The 26,324-nt window shown below is 33.6% G+C and overlaps 1 long non-coding RNA gene across 1 annotated transcript in view; it reads right to left on the bottom strand.

The window, feature by feature from the left end:
- LOC110256461 overlaps nt 1–21,376 on the bottom strand; it is a 277,952-nt gene extending 256,576 nt beyond the window's left edge. The window contains exon 1 of the long non-coding RNA XR_002338002.1: nt 20,863–21,376. This is a non-coding gene — a long non-coding RNA (uncharacterized LOC110256461). The remainder of the gene's footprint in view (nt 1–20,862) is intronic.

Below are 26,324 nucleotides of genomic sequence, written 5' to 3'. Positions count from 1 at the left end.
GAGCACATAATAAATTTTTGTTATGTAGGGACTTCACTGTCTGTTAAATTGATAGAGAACCTACTAAATTACCTCCTTCCCATGCCCCTAAGATTCTTCGCCTCCAGTTTTTGCTGTGAGAATATGATGATTAAACTCTTTATCCCTGTTTATCTTGCTCATAGCAAGAAGCCTCGTTCAGGATCACGCCTCATCTCCCACACTCTTAGTTCCCCTATTGCTGTGGGTAACAACCTTAATTCTAACCTGGTCTCCAAGCCTCTTTCCAACTGCTGGAACCCTACACTTGGACCTGAAAACCCAGGATTGTTATAAGCAAAATCAACTCTTTTCTCAAATTCTTGCTAAGTGCTCCCCTTCTCTCTTTGTTCTGATATAGGACTGACTTTCCTTGATGACATTTCTTCCCCTCTAGACCTCCCAAGTGGTGGATTTTTCCCTTCATGCCTTTGGTAACACTAGGTCTTCAGGTGTTGAAAGTGTTTTCATTTCCCCTTGTAACTTCCAGACTTTTCTCTATTTCCTTTTCTAGAATTTCCTAAATTTGAATCACATATTAAATTTTACTTCAATCTTCCTAATTGCAGTTTACTACTGACCGACGTCTAAATCAATCTTTTCCGCTTATTGCTTGCGTTTTTAGCACAACTCAGAATATTTATATTTTACTGGTTCATAACATTCAATACAATTTCTATGAAATTTTGAAATTTCTCTTTCTAGAAATTATATGTTGTTAGGTTCTGGTAAATAGTTTTTTTTTTTTAATATCAAGAGTCTTTTCCTTTTATGAGTCTCTGCCTTTTTTGAGAAAATTAAGTAAATTTATATTTAATATAACAATACATTTTATGTTTCTCAGCTCAAATTCATTCATTTTATTATCATTTATGATGCTAAACCTGGGTTTCTGAAAACTACATTACCATTTTTTCTATTATATTCTTTTAGGTTCCAACAAAGAGGGGACAAAGAGAAGGCAAGGCTGGAGGAAGAAGGGACTTGCTCTTCCTGTGTCCTTCCTGGAAGCTTCCTATTTGTTAATGGTTCCTGTAAATGTCATTTGGCAACACCTTCTCTTATACCAGTAATAGCTCTTTCTGCAGAAGTAGCTGAATCCAGTGTGTCATTTTCCATTACTTCAGAACCAACCTCACTGACCTCCGTCATGTACAGCAACATTAGCTGATCAGGATCCTCTTCTCCCCTATTAGAGATTTGGTACCCAGTCCTTTGGGACCTTTCTCCAAGTTTCTAAATGTTAACTATTCCATACCCTTTAAAAAAAAAAAAGGAAAGGAAAGAAAAAAAAAAAAAAAAAGGAAACCTCTGTTCTATGGATGGTGTGCTTCCTCGATGAAATTATAATTCTCTTTACCTTTTCAGTTTCCTAGTTAAAACCATTCTTCATGCAAATTTCTCTATTTAAAAAAAAAAAAAAACTCCAGCTAACACATTAATTCTTCTTGAAACTGGATGAGCCCTTTAAGTCAGCTGACTGAGGTTTTTCCTCGGATTAAGAACATTTTTTTAAATTTTTTTTTCAATTTCTTTTTCTTCTACCTCCTCTTTTTTAACCAAAGGGACACCTATGACTCAAGTGTTAACTGTCTAGAATATGTCCTTCAAATCTTTTTTCTTTCATTTTTTTTGCATCATTTTTATTTTTGTGTTGCTCTGTGTTTTGGAATAGATCTTAAATATGACATTTCAATCCATCAGTTTACATCTCTAAATATAAAACATTGGACAATAAATTTTTAATTTAAATGATCTCTTTTTTGTTGGGTATTTGATCTTTATAAATTATTTGTATTGATGGTGGTACTGCTAAAATCATCATCAAATTGTCAAGAGCATTGTGCAAAACACTTTTAAGAATTTATGCCAAGGAAATAAATGTGAAAATATATGAGTAGAAGATTATCATTGCAAGCTTATTTGAAGATGGCTGACCACAAAGCACAGAAAAACTATGCAGCTTTGAAGCAACAGTTAAATTACGGAGCCACAAATGATAAAATGGTGTTACAAAATGATTCAGGTGATGATTTGGGCAGATTATTTCTTTGTGACTTATTTCCTTCATTGTAAGATGAGCAAAATAATAATACCTCCTTACTAGAATACTTATGAATATTTGCTGAGTTAATGCAAGTAACACATTTTGAACAGCACCTGAAACATGGTAAGTCCTAATTAAATTAATATTAACCGCCATTATTTTCACCATTAAATTGTATTTTGTTATAGTTTGTAAGTGTAATGCATTCATGACATATTGTTAACATAGTTAACAAATATCAAGCTAGTTATAACAGTAAGTAAACTTTTCATTTAGTATTTTTGGATGCACAAATTAATACGGAGTACAAAATCTAGATAACTAATAAATTACTTACAATATATATGGCAGACTATGAACCAAATACATAACTCTCTCCAGGTGGAATAACTGTAAGTAATTTTTTTCTTTATTCTAAAATTTCTTACTTCATGTAATAACCATATTATACTTGTTCAGAAAAATTATTTTAAAAATTTGAAGTAAAAGGCTTAATAAAATAAATTGCCCTTATCTTTATTTTCTAACAAAGTATAATAATTGAAATCATGCTTTGTATCTTTTTGGTCTTAACATTAATTAAACATTTAAGGAAGAACTGTTAGTCTTTGCAAAAATAAAAACTATAATTAGACAGTAACATTACTTTTTGTAGATAGAAACATATAAATATGAATATTTTAGACAATTGAAGGGACTCAATAAATTTTATCTGAGTAATAATCAAAATGAGAAATGAGAAAGGATGGTAGATAGAAAACAAAATAATATTGTTTCACTATACTATGTATATAAATAATATATAAACAATACGTATATTGTTTCAAAATATTCTAGAGATGTTTCAAAATATTAAGATGAAAACGAACCACTTCCTCAGGAGACACAAAATTATTTCCTAGATTAGTACCCAAAAAACTTCCTCCCTTCAAAACTTCAAAAAAGAAATTATTACTAAGTTTGAAAAAGGTAAAAGTGTATACATAACATTCTTGTTAACCTTTCTCCTTTCTAATAAAGACAGAAAGAAAAGGGCATCAAAATTCTTTTCAATAATAATACATTTATTAAAATTGATGGCATAACCACACAGAATTAAATTATTTAAATATATTTAAAATACAGTAAATTCTTAACTGATGATATATGCCAAAAAGACAAAATATAGTCTTGATCATGATATCAGAAAACTACCTTGATACTGTAATATATAGTGTAGCATAAAGCAGAGATCACAATAATATTCTGATTTTCAAAACTGAAAAATATGTATATACAAATGTTATACATGTATATATCATCTATTTGATTAATTCTATAATTCTTAAAGATGAATTCAAAATATAATTATAAATATAAATTGTGATTATATAATTATATCATAAATTAAAATTATACTTAAATCTTATTTTTAACAATATAGTGCTTTTCCACCCACAAACAAACAAATGAAATCAGACTTAAAAGAGAACATGTTTGATTCTGTTTATATGAAATTCTAGAATATTTATGAAGCTTATTATAAATGATAAAATTTTTAAGAGTGCCTTTAGGAGATTAAGTCTTACAAATATGTATGTATTATACAGGTAAATAGACTATAAATAGATTTATATATCTGTATATATGAATATTAGTACATTAATATTGATATTTTATATTAATTTATAATGTATATAAAATATAATTTAGTGAGACAACTATAAATGTGACTATTAGATATTTCATTACATTAAGAAATATTTGTCATTTTTGTGCTATAATAGAATCTTGGCTACATTGGAAAATATGTGCCTAATTTTAGAGACAATACTCTATATATGTTTATATATTTACATATAAATGATATACAGTATACTATTTGTATCAATGTTTATACATAATTTGTATATATTTGTAATAATGATTAATATATTTTTAAACATAATTCAACAGGGGAAAAAACAAAAGAAGTTATAAATAAAATGAGATTCGCCATTAGTTAGATTGAGTGAAACTAGATGATATTTGAAAATTCCTAATACTGTCCTCTTTACTTTTGAATATGTGAAATTACCATAAAAAGTAGCTAAAAATGACATCATAATATAATGAAAAATGACATTTGCATAGTAATTACATCCAAGTATTTCGTATGGTTCTTTTGAAACTTTTTAAAGATGGCAACAATCCAAAGTACAAATAAGTTAAACAAGCAAAATATTCTAGAGATAAATGTCTTTGATGATCATTATGAATAAAAACCTGTTTTTCGCATGTATAGAATAAGAGATATTCTTTGAAAATTTTTATTTATATATGTGGAAGACTTCCAAAAACCTGGTTATTGACACACAACATCAATCATCAAAGGCCTAATGTTAATAAGGGTGTCACACAGACTTAACTTTTTCCTTCATTAGGTGATAATTGTCTTAAAGCAGAATAGTGGTGTGATTGCCTAGTTATTTTCATACAGACTTCTATTTATCTTTTCTTCTAATTTAATGACAGTATTTTCTGCTGATTGCCTTTATACCCCTTGCCTGAATCTTTAAAAAATTTCCAGTATGTAAAACCAGTCTGCAAAAACAAAATGTCAACCTTAGCTGTGAGTGGCAGAGGTGATGTTCTTTCCTGATCAGATTACTTCCATCAATACATATACCACCATCCCTTTCCACATACACACACACACACCCTGTATTCTGCTATTCTATTCTCTTTTTTTTTTTTTTTTTTTTTTTTTGGCCATGCCCATTATATACAGAAGTTCCCAGGTCAGGGATCATCCCCAAGCTACAGCAGTGACCTGAGCCACAGAGTGACAACACTGGATCCTTAAACACTACGCCACCAGGAAACTCCTCTGCTATCCTATTCTATTCATATTAATGTGGGAGGATAGGAAGTTGTAGTAGAAAAAATTAAAAATGGGAATAATCGATGCTTGGTATGCGAGCAGTAGTGTTGTCTTAAACACTTAGTTAAAATATATATTTTCCAAATGAGTTTAAGGGGTTTTAATGTCCGTCTCCTGAAATAATTTTGGAAAGCAATGTTTGCTAAAATCTCCTAAAATACTGATAGAAAAAAAATCTCTTAATATATATTTATCTAAGAGCCACATAAAGCAGGGGTCCTGGTATAATTAACAGCAGGCATTAGTTTTCTTTAGCTGAACATTTAGGTAATGGTTAAAATGTAAATTAAAAATTATACACTCTAACTAATACAGAGAATAGAGTTATAGCATATTGCTAGAGTAAGTTGCTTTTATAGTCTAATATACGGTTTGAAATAATAAACATCTCTTAATATTCAAAAACCTAATACATGTGTATGTGTGTATATATCCGTCTCATTTCTAGAGAGACAAAACCCATGGATTTATTCATCAGTAAGGATACTGTTTTCCTCAAAAGCAATTTGATTAAGACTTCAACGGATAGAACAAAAACGAAGAATGAAATTCCCAGAGATTTTTATTTATGGAAAAATAAAACTAGAAATGCTACATTTAGGTTAGAAGTCGTTTGAAGTACCTGATAAAGAAAACCTATGTAAGTGAGGAAAATCCTCAGCAAGGCATTCACATGTGTTGCCTATGAGCACTGCTGACTGCAAGAGAAACCCATGACCAAGAGCATGCCTAGTAAAACAAATCAGAGGGCTGCCAGTATTTCTAGCTCTAAGCTCTATTTAATATTATAGGGTTATCTTTCAAAAATGATCACCTTGATTTCAAATATTGAGTGTTCAGCCAAGTTTAATCAGGAATCAAGTATTATTTCTTGGTGAAATAAACCTTGATGAAAACTATCCAATTCTTCTGTTGCAAATTTCCCTACTCTCTTAGGAATAATATTTTAAATGCAAGTATATACATAAATTTGTGCATTAAAGCAAATCCAAAAATTAATTTGTTTTTAGATCTGAGATTATGAAGCACACAGTAAAGTCACAATATAAAGTTAAATTAATATAATGTTTATCATTTGTTTTCAACTCTAGAACGAGTTTCTTATGATTCACTCTAGTGAATAGGGTTATATTGCTTAAACCTAGTGACTTATCATTAGACTAATAAGCAAGGATTCTGTTTGATGAGTCAATATCCTTTGAATTTGTTTTACTTGATTTGTGTCTTGTTTTGACAATACTGCTAGTATTTGATGAGTTGCCAAAACCATGGGATGCCAAATCTGAGAGCTGAACTATATCATGGATGGTAGGTGATACAAACCCTCCTATGAGAATTTAAAGATTCTTCCTACAAATTCAATTTTGCATAAATCTCTTTTTTTCCATTACTGATACCATCATTTTAGTTGAAACCTACATATGCTCATAAGCTGGTTAAACAACAGTGATATCCCCACATCCTTGTCACCATTTTTGCGTCTTTGTTGCATTCATTCCAGCAGCCAGGTTAACTTCTTTCTTCCTTTCTGCCTACATAAATTTCCTAAGATCTAGTTTAAGTACAGACTTATATGTGAAATCTTTCTTCATTATCCTTATCCATGACATTCTCTCTCCTCTGAATTCAATGTCAGCATGAACCCTGCTATCGAATAGTTTAAAACACCCTGATGATTCAAGGAAAGAAAACTGCACAAAATGACTAATGGCATGATCCAGGGCCAACTGAGTGATATAAACCATAAGTGGCTGACTGAGGCAAGAGAGATCACCAAGGACTGGCATAAGATTTGTGTTTGCTGAAAAATGGCAAATGTCTGCAAAGAGGAATACTCCAGATTTTAGGGATAAGATCATGAAATAATAACTTGGAAATAGATAAAAATGGAAGAAAAAATCTATTACTCATCTGTAGATACTTTAAAAGGAAATGTACATGAGAACTTAATATAATAAAGTTCATGAAGCTAAATTATTTTCTCCAAATCACCAGGACTCCTCAGATCTATCCCAATGCAGTTTCAAAGAGATACCACTCCATGATTTAGGTAAAACATATGCAATCTAAATCGCTGTAACCTGCAATAGATTTTTTTTTTTTTAATGGCAGAAATTTTCTTTGCATTGAAAGAATACTGCAAACAGGGCTAGATAGTGAAAATTTATCTGCGTATTCCTAGCATCCTTCAAAAGAGAAATAATTGGATTCTGCATGATTTGTCCCAAGTATTCAGACAGGAAATTCCCTAGAGGGCATAAGGGAAATTCATTTTGGTATTACAGCATGATAGAAATATTTCTTAAAGAATATTAAATTCCCTTTGTTCCAATTCAGTGCTCTCCATATAACAATGTAATCTATCATTTGTTTTTCTGAGTAGATATACTCAAGCCCACTAGGACAGAATTTCTTATGATCCACTCAAAATTAATTGGGCAATATGGCCCACTGCACACTGAAAAACAGGCATGTGCTTCATTAATCAGTCTCCTATGAAACTGACTTACTTTATCTGTCCTTCATTTTGCAAAGACCTCTAAGTAATAAAACAAAAATCTTAAAATGAAACACTTAGAATACTTATACCCTCATAGCATTATGAAGAATATAACTATTTTTATCTTAAATGAACTTTTGAAGTAATCCAAAACCAAAATATATGCACCATAGAATAATCAAAATGAATTTAAAAGGAAAAGTGGTTATCAATGGTCTTAGTGTTAACATTTGATAATATAAAATTGAAAATTAATTATTAAGAAATATAGAATAGATAATTTTAATATGTTACAGATTTTAAAATATTTTAATTATTTATAATGGTGTGTTGACCTTGGCCTCTCGGATCAGCTATATGATCTTAAGTATTAGTGTTAAAGATGAACAGAGTTGAAAATACAATAGAAAGTTTGAAAACTAGTTTTTGTATAATCATACCTAAAAGGAAATAATTCTATTTCATAAATTGCACAACAAATGAAAAAGATGAAAAACAATTTTTAAAAGACCTTGGGGTCTATACTTCACCAATGATCTTCTAACAAAGGAACAAGCATAGCTCCAGTTAATTGATAAGCTTTCAAAATAATCACCTAAATTAATTATTCCAAATCTTCTTTTCTATGTGGTCTGATAAAATTACCCATTTATCATATTATCTCAGAAATTTCCATATGCTCATAAATACTGAAATTCATATTTGGGTAATGAAAATGACTTGTCAGTCAGGATAACAACTGTTATTTTTTCATGCCTTCAAATTTTCTTTTCATATTTAGAGAAATTCTCAGAAATGAAGTTAAACAGTTGGCAAATTAATATCGCTCCTAATTTTGCTCTACTCTATTGTTCATGACTTGGTTTATTTGCATGAAAACAGGGCCTCTGATTCTTAAGAATTCATTTGCATGAACTGTTTCAGCACACACAGTCACAAGCTCCTCATTAGGAAGTACAATTGTATAATCACACAGCAATAGAATGGAAAGATGAATAAGACCCTGTAGATAACACAAGCTACTCTTTTCACATATGAAGACAGTATACTCCTGAAAATATAATACAAGATAACTTTGTATTTTTAACAACAGCAGAATTCTGTCCAAATCTTCCTGAATTCCAAAAAATTACTTGTATTACAAAACAATGTCACCAAGATATTTAAATGACTTTTATATCTCAGGATACAAAATCTTTTGATCATGGTGCTTATTGATGATGTTTTGAATGTTATTCCTTTTCTCTTGGATATCATTTTGACAAATCATACAAAGTAAAATAGCTTTAATTAAGGAATGGTTAGTCTATGCTAGTCTCTTCCTAGGTTAATAATTACATTTAGTGCAAAATGGAAGTTCCCATTGTAGCTCAACAGTAATGAACCTGAGTAGTTACACATGAGGATACTGGTTTGATTCTTGGCCCAGATCAGTGGGTTAAAGACCCACTGTTGCCATAAGCTGCAGTGAGGGTTGCAGAAGCAGGTAGGATCTGACACTGTTGTGGTATAGGCTGATGGCTGCAGCTCTAATTCTTCCCCTAGCCTGGGAACTTCCATATGCTGTGTGTGGGCCCCTAAAATTAAAAAAAAGGAAAAACTAAATAAATTTATCAGTGGCTTTGTTTCTAGGTATGGAGTTTTGAAAAGTTTCTTAAAGAATAACATCCAATTTTTTAAAACATGATGAATTGAGTTTTATTATTAATAGACTATTTTTTAGAGAAGGCTTAGGTGTTCAAAATATGAGGAGAAAGTAAAAAGAAAGTTTCCATATAGCCCCTCTCTCCATTCCCACCCTTTCACCCTAAATTCTTTGGGGACACAATTTCCCCTATTATTAACATCTTTCACTCCTGTGGTACATTTGTTACAAATGATGAACCTATAGTGATACATTATTACTAAGTAAAGCTCATAACTTATATTAGGGTCCATTCTTTTTTGTTTGTTTGTCTTTTTGCCTTTTTTCTAGGGCTGCTTCGGCAGCATATGGAGGTTCCCAGGCTAGGGGTCTAATCGGAGCTGTAGCCGCTAGCCTACACCAGAGCCACAGCAACGGGGGATACGAGCCGTGTCTGCAATCTACACCACAGCTCACGGCAAAGCCAGATCCTTAGCCCACTGAGCAAGGTCAGGGATGGAACCCACAACCTCATGGTTCCTAGTCAGATTTGTTAACCACTGTGCCACGATGGGAACTTCTAGGGTCCAGTCTTTGTATTGCATAATTAGGTGCATAGGTTTTGACTAATGCATAATGTCATGTATCTGCCATAACAGTAACATACTGTTGAGGAAGAGTTCCTCTGCTCAGAATATCCCTTGTGCTCCATTTATTCATCCTTTCTCCACCCACCCTTCCTCCAACCCTGGAGCCCTAGAAATTACTGATTTTATTTTTTACTGTCTGTTGTTTTGACTTCTCCATAATGTCATGTAGTTGGAATCGTTTACAGTGTAGCCTTTCAGATTTGCTGCTTTCATTTAGTAATGTACACGTCTGGGTAAAGTGTTATAATAAAACAAAATAATTAGAAATATAAAAGAAAGCATATAAAACTAAAGTAATATTAAATAGTCATCTTAGGCAGTTGGACTCCTCATTGTGCAACAGAGCCAATTAGGAAAAAGAAAAGCTTTGCCATATGACTGTATGAGATGCAAGAGGGATGGTGAGATGAAGAAATGAGGTAATATAGAAATTGGCAGAACCAACTATAATGGAAAAAATAAAAATCACAGAAAAAAGAGAAGGTAATAAAAATAACATGTTTTGGAGTCTATGTTGTTGAAGAAGTTATATATAAATATATGGGATTTTATATATATATATATATGGCAATTACAACAGTTGCAAGCATATACTAAGGGCTTGCAATTATTTTTGACATTAATGATTTTCTTGTAATGTTTATTTAAGTAATACATATAAACACAGACACACAAAGAATTTGTTTATATGCAAATAAGCAAAATTAAAAAAACTCAACCAGTCACAGAATACTCTCATTGAACTTAGTTTACTTTTTTCTATAGATTTTTACTATAATTTCTACTGAATTCTATAAAAAATATCATACTATATACTCTTCTGTAATCTGCTTCTAATTTTGCATTTCCACTTCAATGAGTTACTTTCTACACCATCAATTTAATGACCCCATAATATTCTACACTCATATTTATTGTAATATATGTGTATCTAATTACAACAGGCATTTATATTAATTTTTGTTTTTCCCTGTTAAAATATTCCTGGAATACAATTCTTAGACATGATATTTGGTATTTTTTACTCTAAAAAGTAACTAAATTGGTAAGAAAGGATTTCCTCTTACTAAAGTCATAGAGTCATAGATCTCTGATTAGTGAGTTTTTTAAAAAATTAACTTAAATTTATCAAGTAAATCTGATATCTTACTTAAAATCTATAGCAACCTTAAAAGCCATGTCATTGTTCTATAGCTCTTCATACATAAATCCAATGCTAGTTTTAGATGCTGCTTATTCAGATAAGGTCATCTAGATTACTATTTAAATATACATATTTCAAAGTCTATCTCCTGGAATTTCTAATTCAGTAATTCTCTACAGATCTGAAAAAGTTGTATTTTTAATATGCTCTTCAGGTAATTTTTTTCTCTTTCACATAAGTGTGTCAGATACTGCATAATCTCTGCCCTAGCCCTGGTGTTCTTACTCAAGATATGTCTGCAGAATATTTAAAAATTTTAATGAGGGTAGCTTTTCAAATATCTCATAAAAATACTTAAGGTTGTGTGCTGTAAAATTATCTCATGGGAGCTTTCAGTTCCCTCCAGCTACCATACCATGTCCTTCCATTATATTTTTTTTTACTGCTTAAAGACCTTTTTACTTTTTAATTGTTTTATTAAAAATACTGTAGTTATAGTTTGCTGGTAGCTCAGTGGGTTAAGGATCTGGTGTTGTCATTGCTGTGGTGTGACTGCTGCTGTGTAATGGTTTTAATCGTTGGCCTGGGAGCATCTCCACGCTAGGGGCATAGACAAACAAACAAACAAAAACCCTGTGATGCATATGATATGGTGGTGCTTGACTTTTAATATGAAATATGAATGGCAAAATGGAAAAAGCCCTTCACTGAAATATTTTCCTCTCCCAGACCTGGAACACTTACAGAACATAATGAAAAATATATGTTCCAATAAAATTGATTGTGTGTGTATGTTTGTATTTGTTGCTATGTTTTATTCAAAAGTCAGTTAATAATGGAGGAAAGTAGGCGGTAAAATTTGGCAGTGAAAGTAATCTTTTCACCAATATGAGTTTTAGGTTTCAGGGACTACAGAAAAACATCAATGATGCTATAATTCAATACTTTCTAAACACAACTAACTACTACAGAGTATCTATGTGTAACACATTTTCATTCCCTTCAAGTTTCCAAACTTTGCCTTGGAAAAAGGTGCATATTAGCTCTGAAATGGTCTTAAAATAACTTCAACGTTTTCAAAGCTATCACTGTAAAATTTTCTATACCCCATATTATCTGCTTATAAATGGCATTACAATTAAAGGCTATATAAATTAAATGCTCTGTTTATAAAGCTTCCTATAAAATTAATCATTAAAACAATGTTGGAGAGTTTCTTATTCTGATTATGATATCCCTCAATATAATTAAAATATACTCTAGAGACTCCAGCTGGCAGGATAAAGGAAAACAAAGCAGAGAATCCAGTTATAAAGTAGATTTGCCAGAAATTCTCAAAATGCAGTACATTAAAACCAAGACATTTTTTAACAGAATTCAGTTTCCCCAAGGAAACTTCTCAAGATAATAACAGAGTTGGGTATAAAATGCTACCCTTTACTCCTCTTTTTTATTTATTTTTTTCAGGTAGTAGCAGGATATATATATATACATTTTTTTTATTTTTATTTTTTTCCATTACAGCTGGTTTACAGTGTTCTGTCAATTTTCTATTGTATAGCAGGGTGACCCAGTCATACGTACACAGACACATTCTTTTTTCTCACATTATCATGCTCCACCATAAGTGCCTAAATATAGTTCCCAGCAGGATCTCATTGCTTATCCATTACAAAGGCAATAGTTTACATCTATTAATGCCGAATTCCCAGTCCATCCCACTCCCTCCCCTTCTCCCTTGGCAATGACACTCCTCTTCTTTAAATGCCTCAATTTATTTTGAAATTATTACAACTATCTAATGGCGACAAAGGACTATAATTTAAAAATACATTCAGTGCATTTTCTGAAAACCATCAAAGTCAGTAAAACATTTTTTTCAGGGAAATTAAATACATGAGTAATTTCTATACCTATCTGTTTTATCATTATGAGTCCTAGATTACAAGAACTGGGACCTATGGTCTTTCATTTTCTGAATATTTCTTAAGAGTAGTACTATTTTTCAATTTCAGAAACTACAATCAGATGCAGCCCCAGAGCTGCATATGTAAAACATTATTTCCTTAGGGAAGTTCTCTGGTATATTTCCCCTCTCATCCTTTTTGTTTCTTTTAAAAATAATTTTTAAAAAATCTGGATTAAATAGAAAATATAAATAGAATACAATAAAATAGAAAAAAATCCTGGATACAATAGAAGTTTTTTATTCCAAAGTAGATTTCACTCTATTTAGAATTTTCCCCCTTGAAACCCATTCTATATCTAGTTTCTTATGAATTCCTGATTTGTTTTGGTTTAGTTTTGTTTTTCATGGTGATTTCTTACTTATTCCTATGATTTTTCTTTCAAGTTTCATGGAAGCAGTGTATTGACATCAATTTGTTTTTTAAAGCTGTATTCATATTTTTATTTAAATCATTTTTAAAGCTATGCTTTTTTCTGAATTATGAAATGTTCTCCTTTTCTTCTTTCAAGAAGTCATCATTTTTCTGATGACTCCTGCATCTCTCACTTTTATTTAGTATCAAGTTAGAAGTGATATCCAAGTTTGACACTTGCCAGTGAACACACTGTATATTATGGTCTTAACATTAGTTGACTTTTCCTTCAGAGTTCAACTAGCTACAGCTGAATGCACTCAGCTCTCATCCAATTCCAGTTTCTCATAAGAATTAATCTGATTCCCCTATTCTGGACTGAGGTGGGAACTTGTCTATACCTACTGCATGAATGAAGACTATGAAAATGCCATCTTCCTAATACGTATTGCTATTTTTCCCTATAATTCTGTTACCACTTTTAAATTATAGTCTTTATCTCTGTCTAGTCACTTATGATGGAACAACTTAATGTGAGAAAAAAGAATGTATACATGTATGTGTAACTGAGTCACCATGTTGTACAGTAGGAAAAAAATATATATAAGTAAATATCTCTATTAATGGATATACAGCCATGTTTACATGTTCCTCCTTATTACTAGTTTGGTTCTTTACTGGGATTTGTTGTTACTCAGTGGATTTTGAGAGGAGGATACTGTTAGGAGAAAGAACTGAAGGTGCTTACAATCCAGTGTTCAAAGAGGATACATTCATATAATAGAAAGGCTTGGTTAGGCCTGGGTTTCTGATATGTATTTTAAGCACTGTATGAAGGCACAATAAATCTCCTTACAGATTTGCTCTGCTCAGGACAGAACTATCAATGTGTGAACTGTCACTGGTGTTCCTTTACTTAAGACTAGAGTGTTGTTAGTAGAAATAAATTCTCCCAGAGTCTGGAAGAAAATAACTGGCATTTTTGTTTTTCTTTGTTCTTCTAGTGGTCATAATTATGTTAAAATTAATAAGAATGTTTATGTGATGCATGAGCAAAGTCAAGGAAGATTAGATCTTTATTTTTTAAAAAGGGAAAGTACCAAAATCATTTCTAATATATCTTTTAATATGTGCTTCCTTCTTTCTTCCCCCAAATCCAGTAAGATCAATTTGCTTTTCATCTGTAGCATCAGCACTGATAGAGCAGCATCACATCCCTTCATCAGGACATTTAATATTTAGATGGTCTAGCCCCAAAATAACTGATCATCTACCTTCTCTCTTCCAACTGCTAAAACTAACTACACATTGATCTATGAACCATTTTGGGAAAACACCTGTCTATTCATGATTATCTTTTCTCATTCTACACCTCCCATATATTATTCTTATTGAAACCATGCTCTTACTTAAGGCTTCTCACAGATGCTATACATAACAGTTAGTCTTTTTTGATTTGCTGTTTAGGGTGATTGATCTCCTCTTTATGCCACAGCCTGGTTCTTATAATGCTGTTTTGATGTTACTCACAAATAAACAATGAGTCCTCTGCATACGTTCCTTAATGTGTTCTTCTCCCTCATCTCCACAATATCTTCTTAAAATCTCATAATTGCCACTCTTTCTTGCTGGTCTCCATTCAACTTTACAGAGGAGTGCAATGAAGTAAGAACTGCATTAATTCTCAAAACTTATTGGTCTTTATGCAAATGTGTTTTTTCCTCTCATCATTCTGGAAGAAGCCTTCCTTTATTGCTAAGAAAAAACCCTTATGCTTAGGGTTCTATCATCCCTGACTCTCCGAATAACAACTAGCTTATTTACTAGTTAAAAACAAGCTTTCCTTATCACTACTTCATCAGTATTTCAGTGTTTTAAAAATCTCCTATCTTAAATATCATTCCCAAAACCTCACATACTTATTTGTAAAAAGAAAAACATTAAATCTATCATTTTCTAAATGTTGTGAATATAGTGAAAAATAGATATTCTTTGATTCGTATTTATGATTTTATCATTTTAAGGTCAATAAAAGTGATATCTTCTAAACCTGTGTTTCTGTCTTTATGTTTGCCCAGAACTGTAAAACTACAAACCCAAAGACTTACTGATCATCTCCATTTGTCTCCCAATACCCAGTTCTTCTTCTAATGTGCTTCTTTTGCAGAATTCTCTACCTTAGTAAACACAATCCACCCCATAGTGAAAATTAGAAACTCGCCTGTATTATTTGACTTCTCATTTTCCCAGCACTATCCCTCAATCATCACCAGGCCCTGTTGCTTCCGTAATACCATCTTCTCAGACTTCTCACTTCTCTTCTTACCTGTATTCCTGTGATTCAAAACACCATGATTTATCACCTGGTTTTTGACAACATTCTCCTAAGAGTTGTCTTCACTCCACTGAGATCTATAATTTACAGAGCAGCCAGAGTCATGTTTCTAAATCACACAACTGATGGGGCTGGCTAAAAATCTTAACACACTTCAAAGGCTCATTGCCTTCAGGAAAAATATAAATTTCTTAGAGTAGCACAGAAGGCTTGTCCTAATCAGAAACTTAAAAATTTCTTCTTCCATGACTCCAACATTTATAGCTGGCCCCTGAAACCTAGTTGGAGATTCTTCACTCCCTTTCTCTTTGGTTGTTGCCAAAAAGAAGAAAAAGGCCTAATGGAATCTCCGGAACTCTAAACAATGGATTAAACACATAGTGGAAAGAAGCTATCTCTGTGGAAACAGGGAGCCCTCAACTGATCTGCAGTGGACAATGGTATGAGAAACTATTTTTATATGTAGTCGGTGATATATGGTTGTCATATCTACTGTAAATAAAGTATTTATCAGAAGAAATATCAATTATAAGAAATAGCCTCAATATACGGTGGACTAGCGCAATGGGACAATAGGAGGACTTTTTGGCATAAAGATTAAAACGAGGAATACTCTTAAAATGTAGTACAAAAGTAAAATTAGATGAAAACTATAAGTACTACTAGTGATGGAAAATTCCAGAAACCCAGTAACATGAATGTAAATTGGTTTCCCCAATGATATGAGAATAGAGAAGAAAAAAATTAGTAAAAATTTACAAAAAATATTCCCCAGCTTAAGTATGACACAGTTTCACTTAATTGCTTATTAGGAAGTTCCCACTGTGGCTCAGCGGTTAATGAACCTACCTAGTATCCATGAAGATGCAGGTTGGATCCCTGGCCTTGCTCAGTAGGTTAAGGATCCAGCGTTACCAGGAGCAGTGGTTGTAGGTTTCAGACACAGCTCGGATCTGTGTTGCTACGGCTGTGGCGTAGGCTGGCAGCTATACCTCTGATTGGACCCCTAGCCTGGGAACCTCCATATGCCATGGGTGTGGCCCTAAAAAGACAGCAAAAAAAAAAAACTGCTTACTATACGGTAATCAAGAAAAATTAGAGATAATAACTAGTCTTGCTTTTAGGAAATATCAAAATTCCAAAGACAAGTGGATCATATACGCTTCCAAAAATGAGAGAACAAATGGAAACAAAAAAGAAAAAAAAAAAGAGTTCACTTATAAGGACTAGTCATTGTATTTCACCAGATTTCTTGGTAGTAATACTGAGCAGTATAAGTTTCCTTCAAAGGAATGAGGGAAAATATGGTCAGGTGATAAATGCTGTACTCAGCCAAACTGCAAAGTGTGAGGACAGTAAGGAACATTTTCAGACACTTAAGACCACAAAAAGGTTATTTTTTTTTTCACATTTTTTTAAAGATACTATAGGATATATTTCAGAAAAAAAATGAAAATCAAGGAGGAAACCTACTTAAGATGAAGAAGCTGGAACAAACCTGAGGTAGACACCAGAAGTCAGCCCAGGAGAGGTATGAAGCTATGCATAGCGTCTGGTGTGGAGAAAGGAGGTATGCAGTGTGGTAAGCAAATGACTAATAAAGTAATGAAAAAGATAAACATAAAATTGCTTTAGAGATGAGAAAAAGAAAAGAGAAAACTATAAATTCCATGACAATAAAATCTCACTGTTTCACACAGTTTTTATAATTTTGGTAGATCTGTTTGTCTTGAATAAGGAAATATCAGACACTGAGGAACAAGAAACTTAAGTTTCACCTTTAGATAATCTCTCTTCAATAAGCACTGGTTTTCATCCAAAAGAAAAAGCTAAATCTTTTTACAGTACCACTTGAGAAGTACTTTTATGCAGTGACCAAATTCATTTGTCAGGAGTGTATTAAATTTAAAAACATTTACTCCAGAAAACAATGAGATCGTAAGTTACTCAATTTTACAAACTTGCAAGTGTTCTTTAAATATATCTATACTTTGTCTTGAGACAGAATTTGTTTATAGAATTTGTTTATGGAATGAATGGAAAATGTATTTTTATTATTGATATTTTAAAATATTTTACTAGGAAGTCTATATATTCACAATTAAAACTTAAAAGATGAAAGGTGGTATTTTTAAGAGAAAATGAAAGAATATATCATAAAAATGTCATAGTTATCACTAAAATAGTGATAACTTCTTAGTAAATATAAAACTGGTAGTAAGTTAGCTTGTTAGATTTAACTGGCAGCACTTTGTTTTGGCTCTGAAACAGGTCTCTCAATTAGTTTACTAGCTTCATCTGAGCTTAAGTAATATAGAAATAAGGAATCCAGTGTCAATGAAACACACAGGAAATGAATAAATTGATTTTTATGTCCAAAATATGAAGACCAGATTTTTTTCTTTCTTTTTTTTTTTAAATCCTGGCATGATATGACTTCAGGCAATGGAAAGGAGTTCTCTGTGTGACCAGATACATCGCCATCATTGTGCCATGTCTTCCACAATACAAAAAAATAAAAGGACAGGAACAAGCAAAATGCTTTTTGATGATGGTGATGAGGAAGATGTTATTGTTTGGCTTATCCTGTACCCTCACACATTTTCTTAGTGCCAGGCTCTGAAAGAAGGTAAGTTGCTAGCGTGTGCAGTCGAACATGGTATTGATCAGCTACAGGGAAGAAAAGGGAAATGACAACAAGAAGCTAATGGAGTAGCAAAGGAAGAGAAATTCTATTCTGACAAACAGATAAAGTCTAAAGCTAAGGTACAACAGAATTTGTAATAGAGAAGTAGAAAATAAACAAGATAGTGAGCTCTAAAATACAAACAAGAATGGAGAAATTAATCATGTAAGTTCCTCTTTTTATATTTATAGTTTATATTTTATACAATCTTTATATCCTAAAGGTGTGAAAAAAAAATTGTCACTGGAGGGAAGATCTGGGGTGCTATTTCTGTATGGCATAACTAGTATTGGAGCTGAGAGTGTATTGGCGGCCAGGAGAGAAATACTGTTTTAAGTCTATCAAACTGCTGTCTTTGTGAAACATGTCACAATAGTGGGTATCATGTGAACATATGTTTTGTGTTTGTTTTCTAGGAAATCTGCCACAGGGATTCAGTCTTGCTCTGCTGCTTAATGTAGGTCATGTGCCTTTTAGCTGACTTTAAGACTATCCTAATACTCTAACTGATGGCATCTTATTGCCTCTTCTGAGTTTTAAGAGGAAAATGTAAAACAGTGTTGATGTGTATCAGAGAAAATAAAGTTAAGGAGAAAGGAGTAAGTTAGATTTAGAAATTAGCCTTAGAAAATCAACTGCAGTGTAATGCACATAAAGATAGGAGTGAGGGTGATGTCAGATAGGACTAAAGGCCTCTGGAAAAGAGGAAGAAATGAAAATAACAAGTGGAAATGAAAAAAAAAACAATTATCAAAAATTTAAGTAATTTTATGATTCATGTTTTCTTTTCTTTTTTGAAGTTGGAGTTAAGAACATATGCTATGATTATTACCAATGAACAATTCACAATTACTGAACACCCAATATGTTCATTTAAGCTCACCACAATTGTATGAGGAAGATAAAGTTATTAGCTTAATTTTGCATATGAAGAAACCGAGACAAAGACTAAAGTAACTAGCAGATGACCACACAGTTAGTGAGTGTTGGTTTTGCTCCAGAGCCGGTTTTCTTAATTAGTAAAATGGATTATATCTCAAAATTAGAGAGCAGTGTCATGGTATAGTACTTCAGTCATAGTTATTAGTGGGAGAATTACACTTAAAATAATGAAAAAGGAAATTTTTAAGGGATTATAGAAACTTTGTTTTACTTTTGAGGACCCACCTCATGTTGGGACTAAAGATTTTGAGTACCCTTGATCACATTATAATGTTAATTTCCTTTTTTTTTTTTCAATAAATCACTGCATTTTAATCACGCACTAGGGCCACTATAACAACATATCGCCAAATAGATGAGTTTGGATAACAGAATTGACTGTCTCATAATTGTCATAATTCTGGAGGCTGGAAGTCAGTAAGTGTCAGCAGAGTCATGCTCCCTCAGAAACCTATAGGAAAGGGGCCCTTCCTTGCCCCTTCCAGCTTCAGGTAACCCTAAACTTTCTTTGACTTGTAGCAGCATATCTCCAATTTTCATCTGGCATTCTCTCTGTTCCTCCTCAAGGTCTGCTCTCTATGCATGTCTGTTTCCATGTCAAGTGTCACTTTTTATAGAAATTTCAGTTGTTAAAGGTCCAACCTAATGACTTCATTTTAACCTAATGACCTCTGTAAGACCTGTTTCTAAATAAAATCACATTCTAAACTACCTTGAAAATTTTAAAGTTTTTGAAAGAACTTTATTGACAACAAACACTGCCAGCCTGGAAAAAAATAAAGACTCTGGAACCCAAACTTCTATATAACAAGAAGTGGGGTGAGAAAGCAGCTTAATTGCCAAAAAAGGAAATATTATTTAAATACACTTTCATATATAACTAAGTAGGATAATTAAAGAAACCTCCAGAAAATAGAGGAATGGACTGTGGAGAAAAATGAACTAGGAATCCACTAGTAAGAAGCCTAACGAGATATGTTTCCTAAAGCCAAGGTAGGGAGACTTGATAACATCTCCTCAATGAGATTCTGGACTTGCCATGAAATAGTGACTGCTATGTTTCCCTTCTCCATAAAGAACATTCCATGACTCTTATCTTGCCCCTATTTCAGCATTATATCTAGGTGTTTGGGAGACAGAGAAAAGCTGTTTCTTTATATCATAGGTCTTCATTTTAAAAGTAAATACCTGGAGTTCCCATCATGGCTCAGCAGAAACAAATCCAACTAGTATCCATGAAGATGTGAGTTCCATCCCTGGTCCCGCTCAGTGGGGTTAACTATCCAGAGTTGCCCGGAGCTGTGGTGAGCTGTGGTATAGGCCACAGATGGGGCTCTACCATTGCCGTGGCTGTGGTATAGGCCAGCAGTTCCGATTGGACCCCTAGCCTGCTAGCCTGGGAACTTTCATATGCTGCAGGTGGCAGGCCTAAAAAAAGTACCTGAAGACATGTAGATCATGAAACCCTGGATTTCAAGCTGATGTAACTGGATGAGTCTTTTGGCAACCATGAAATAGTATCAGTGAGTTTTGCAGGTGAGAGAGAAATGAATACAGCAGATAGAACAGAATAGATAAGATTATTATAAAATAAAATTCATTCCCTTCCCCCTCAGAGCTCCTAGTGGCAAAATGCACTCCCCACTCCCCCATCCCAGTCACTGCTCAACTTTGGTCTTGCCATGTGATTTACCTTGTGCAACATGAGACAGGAGAGGTTCAATATCTTCTTGGAGTTGGATTCACTTTCTTGGGCTCCTCTTGTTGCCACAAAAAAAGCCTTCCCTACTGATTAGTTGCTGTTTTTTATCCCTAATTCTCCAATTGAACACACTTGAAGCCGACCTGTGCTGAGCCTATGGTAGCCGTGAGGAGCCAATACTATACAAGTCAGACCTTCTTCCCTAAGCAGAACTGCCCAGCCAAGATCAACCTCCAACACCTGAACCCCAACCAATCTCAGGCAGACAAATGAGCACAGCTGAGATCAGAAATGCTGCATTTACTGATTGGATTTGTATGTTTGTTACTCAGCTTTATGTAGCAGTAGCTAACCAAAACTATCTCAGCTGAAAAGGAATATAACCAAGACGTATACAACCTACTCGCCTGTATTAGGTGCTGAAGAACCATTCTTGTCTTTTCCTCTTTTATTTGGGTACCTGCTTTGATACTATATGTGTTTTAAATTCACATGAATGAGTGAACGTTTATGTTTTTTTATTTTACTTTTTTAAATCAACTACTGATTCCTCATCTTAAAAAAGACCCAAAATTGTTAATGATTGTTATATTACTTCTGCTATATTTATTTTAAAATACTGTGATGTCACTCTGGAAAACAAGAGGGTTGAGGGTAAGACCATCCCCTGTTCGTAGGTACCTATACTTGAATTTTAATCAGTTAATTTCTTCTAACATTCCTTTTCATGCCCTCCTTCTTAAGGCCTTAAGAATAGTAAAACTGACAATGTGTCTTTTGCATGGAAATCATCTTTGTTACTTCCCAGAGACAGATGCTAGGCAACACCAAAGCTTCACTCTTTACCATATGAAAAGGAGGAGGCCAGAAATGTTTAGGTATATTTGGAATTCTCTACATTTTAATCAGCTCAAACATATTTTAAGAGCTATCCCATTTTTCAGACTTACAGTGATATAGGAAGTCAGTTAAGTCAGAAAGACAGGTGCCCGGTTATTTGGTCAAAGGGCAATCTGGATGTTGTTGTGAAGGTCTTGTTTCTGTGTGATTAACATTTAAATCAATAGCCACTGAGTAAAGTAGATTACCTTCTATAACGTGGGCAGAACTTATCCAATTAGTTGAAGGCCTTAACAGCAAAGACTGAGAGGTTTCCCCTAGGAGGAAGGATATGACCTTAATATTTTAACATTCTCTTAAGTTTCTAGGCTGCCTGCCCTGAAGAATTAGGAATCAATACTGCAAGTCCAAGTCTTGAAGTCCCAGCCTGCCGGCTCGCCCTGATTTTGGATTTGGCAGCCCCCACAATCTGTAAATATTTTTTCCTTCTGTCTTTCTCTCTCAGTAGCCAATAATGGTTGGTTATTGTGGAATAATCAACAATTCCACAGGATTTTGACAGTGGAAAACACCAATATCACTACTACATACTATCTTGCAACTATGGTTCTTAAAGTAGATGTCTGTAGAGAAACAAATATATATATATATGTATTTTCTATTTCTCCAAAGCACCCTAATAAAGCCAGTAACCAGGAGGACAGACTTCATTTTAATAATACAACAGGAGAGTTTGGTTCTAAAGAAGCCTCACATGTATAAGTAATGACAGAATTTCTAGGTGAAGTCAGAGTAGTACAACAAGCTGTTCAGGTTCAATTCACTGCATCCTTTCTCTCTGAGCCATATGACCATGTGCTGTTACAACTATACACTGATTTAGTTACAATGCTGTATCATTTTAGCACTACTGTCCTCCACATTTAACCTTTTGAATCAATCTACTGGGTTATCAAGTGATTTCAATTGCTCTTAATAAATCCTTCTAACAGCAAATTTACACAAGCAGAAACAATGCAACCGGTGGTCATACAGCCAAAAAAGAAATAACCAACAATTCCACAGGATTCTGACACTGGAAAACACCAATATTACTACTACATACTATTTTGCAGCTATGGCTCTTTAAAGTGGATGTTTCTAGAGGAACCCAGGGGAAGTAGAGACTTCTATCATTATGATCACAAGATGTTTCAGGCTTTAGCCGTCAACTCTTAAAGGCTCCCTTCTGTATTCAAATTGTAGGATGGTCCCTGCGCACCCAAGGATCAAGATTATCTGGAAAATGTACTTCTTGCTTTTTATTCATTTCCTTTTCATTTTTAAAAATATCTATCATAGAAGAAAGCAAACTAGAAGAATTCAGAATGAACCACCAGAATGGGTACGCTTTGGTTTTTCAACCTGGGTCTGCATATTCCTTCTCACATTTATATTTAAAACAGTAACAGTAATATATGGAATGTGAATATTTTCTAGACTGTCCATCAGTTTTGTCTTGCCTGGCATTTTCCAAAGATATTTTCTCATAGTTATATTGAGGCTTGTATTTTTATAAAAATGCCACAGAGATAATGTGCTCTTCTCAATGAATCATGCTAAAGGGTACATCCTGTTCATATGTCTCATTATTAGTGATTTAACCTTAATCATGTGGTTAATGTCCCGTCTGCCACATTTCTCCACTGTGAAGTAATTTTCTCTTTGTAATTAATCCATGTTTAGGGGAAGATTTTTTTAAAATATGTAAATATCCCGTTTCTTCTAAAACATTTACTCACTGATTTTTAGCACAAATCAGTAGGTCTTGCCTATAGTAATTTTTACTGTATTGTCTTCCATTAATTTTTAACCAATGGAGTTGGCACAACTAGGAGATGATAAAAAGACCTGAGGGTTCAGGACACAGTTTTCCTTGCACATATTTTGTGGTATCTTCCTTATCCTCCTCTGTAAGTAAAATTAGTCACCTCAGAGTTCCCATTATGGTGCAGTGGAAACAAATCTGACTAGTATCCATGAGGATGCGGGTTTGATCCCTTGCCTCGCTCAGTGGGTTGGGGATCCGGTGTTGCCCTGCGTTGTGGTGTAGGTCACAGACGTAGCTCAGATTCTGCATTGCTGTGGCTGTGGCGTAGGCCAGTAGCTGTAGCTCCTCTTCAACCCCCAGCCTGGGAACTTCCAGATGCCACAGGTGCAGCCCTAAAAAGCAAAAATAAATAAACAAAATTAGTCACCTAATCCAAATAAAAATGTATTTTCTTTTCTACTGATACAGGGATAGGAAGAGTCCAAAAAGCCATATGGTAATCTAGGTGTCCAGTACAATAAAACCCTTGCTATGCTTGTTTGTAGAAAGATGGCTCCTTTTGCTCCTGAGACCTTAAATCATCAGACCATATCGTTCTGGGATGAGGGCCAACAACTTGACATTAACTCATTAACTGAAATAGTTCCCAGTCCATGTATTCTGTCAATGGGAGAAAGAGTACCATGTGTTGGTTTGATTCGAACCATGTTTTGCATCCTGCAGGTACGCTCCGTAATCTTGCAGGGCATTGCCTTACAGATGGTGCCATAACTGGTTTCAATCGGTTATTCTGACATTATGTAAGGTCATTTGCTTCTGATGATGTGGCACATGGAATAATGATGGGACACATACATGTCAGCTCATTGCTTTCTTTATTTTGGCTATATCATAAATTCCTTTAGCTCCACCAATGTTAAGTTGGATACAAAGCTGTTGATTTTAGCACTGAGTATATACAGATGTTGTTGCTATCTGAAGCATGGCAGTTTTTTGATGATAAAAGTCCACTGTAATCACTTCACTACCAGGTGACTCTCTGATATTCCACAGGGATTTTGTCATATTGATAACTTGACATAGATCTCCAGTGCTGGTTCACTGGCTTTCAGTGGTGGCAACAGATACTTGAGCTTTACTCAGTGGATGTCTACATTGTTTGAGCACTGCCAGAACCAATACTTTTGGCACCAGGCCTATATTATCATGAGCTTGTTAAGCAAACACTGGGGTGTCTGGCAAAAGAGGCAAATCACCTTACTAACTGGTTCAAATGCTATGTGGAGGAAGCGCTCAAATGTTACACAAATATTTTCAAAGCCTGGGCCCATTATGAGAGCCCCATCCATGTATCTCCTATTACAATTGTCACCTCCACAGATCATCCTATCTTTGCTTTCAATTTCCCGTTAATGTATCAAAACTTTTAATACTGCTTATTAGTCAAAGTTGATTATAATTCCTGCCTGTGTCTCCTATCCAGTCAGGATAGTTCTGTATACAGTTTCCACTTCTATTTAGTGAAGAGTTTTACACACTTGCTATCCATCAAGGCTACCACAAAACTGTGCTGTTTCAGCCCATATCAGCATATTATTTTTTTAAAAAACTACAAAACAGTCTTGAATTGTTTTCTCATTTATCCACTGTGCATGAATAACTGCCATAATGAGGTTTCAACTTCTAGTGTGATGAGAATATTTACATTAACAATCCACTTGTTGGAGTTCCCTTGTGGTGCAGTGGGTTAAGATTCCAGTGTTCTCACTGTAGTAGCTGGGTTACTGCTGTGTCAAAGGTTCAATCCCTAGCCCAGGAACTTCCACATACCACAGGCAGAGCTGAAAAAAGAAAAAAACAAAGAATCCACCTGTTAACACAAATTAACTGATCTCTCAACCTGCTGAGTCAGAATATATATGATGATAGCCATGTCTGACTTATAGTTTAATAAGAAAATACTTACTACAAGAAGAGCAGTTCAAATTATATGTGGTTACTTTGTACTACCTGTTTAAACATGCCTCTATCAGGGCCCAATAATGGACCTTGACCTCGATCTCACATGTAGAATAATCATTTACCAAAGAAGGCATAGCTTGGTTATAAAACAAGTCATAAGGATGTAATGTATAGCATGGTGACTATAGTTATAACATTGTTTGCATGTTTGGAAGTTGCTACAAGAGTAAATCTTAAAAGTTCTCATCACAAGTAAAGAAAAATTTGTAACTATGCCCGGGAATGAATATTGACCTGACTTCCTGTTGTGATTACTTATCAAAATCCACAAATATCCACTCATTATGTATTATACCTGAAACTAATATAATGTTATATGCCAATTATATCTCATTTAAAATGTAAAAGAAGGCATGGTTATATTCCTAAACTCAAATTGCCCACATTTTAATTCTTCTATGTGGGTTTCTACATGAGCCATAGAGCACAACAAACCATTCATATATGGGAAACATATTATTGAAAAGCCTATACACTTGGAGCTATGTTAATTAAACTTATTCAATATAATTGGAAGAATTTTTATCTCATGCCATCCTTGTATTACCATACTTTGTGGCATCTGCCATTAGATACATATTTTCAGCTTTTCTTCCACTGTACAGAAAATTCCTTAGCTACCCAGGAATCTTGTTCCTAACAGAAATTATGAGGAAGTTCACTATATCAGAATTGCACAGATCACATAATACTGGCATTTCTCCCTCAATATCCTCCTACATTCCTCTCATGATTCATTCTTTGTGGTAAATAACAATAACAATCTCTGTCACACCCAGTC

The sequence above is a fragment of the Sus scrofa genome, chromosome 13 (genome assembly GCF_000003025.6).
Source record: "Sus scrofa isolate TJ Tabasco breed Duroc chromosome 13, Sscrofa11.1, whole genome shotgun sequence".
In the NCBI taxonomy this organism is placed as follows: Eukaryota; Metazoa; Chordata; class Mammalia; order Artiodactyla; family Suidae; genus Sus; species Sus scrofa.
The sequence above is the reverse complement of the archived record's forward strand: the minus strand, read 5'-3'. Positions and strand labels throughout refer to the sequence as shown.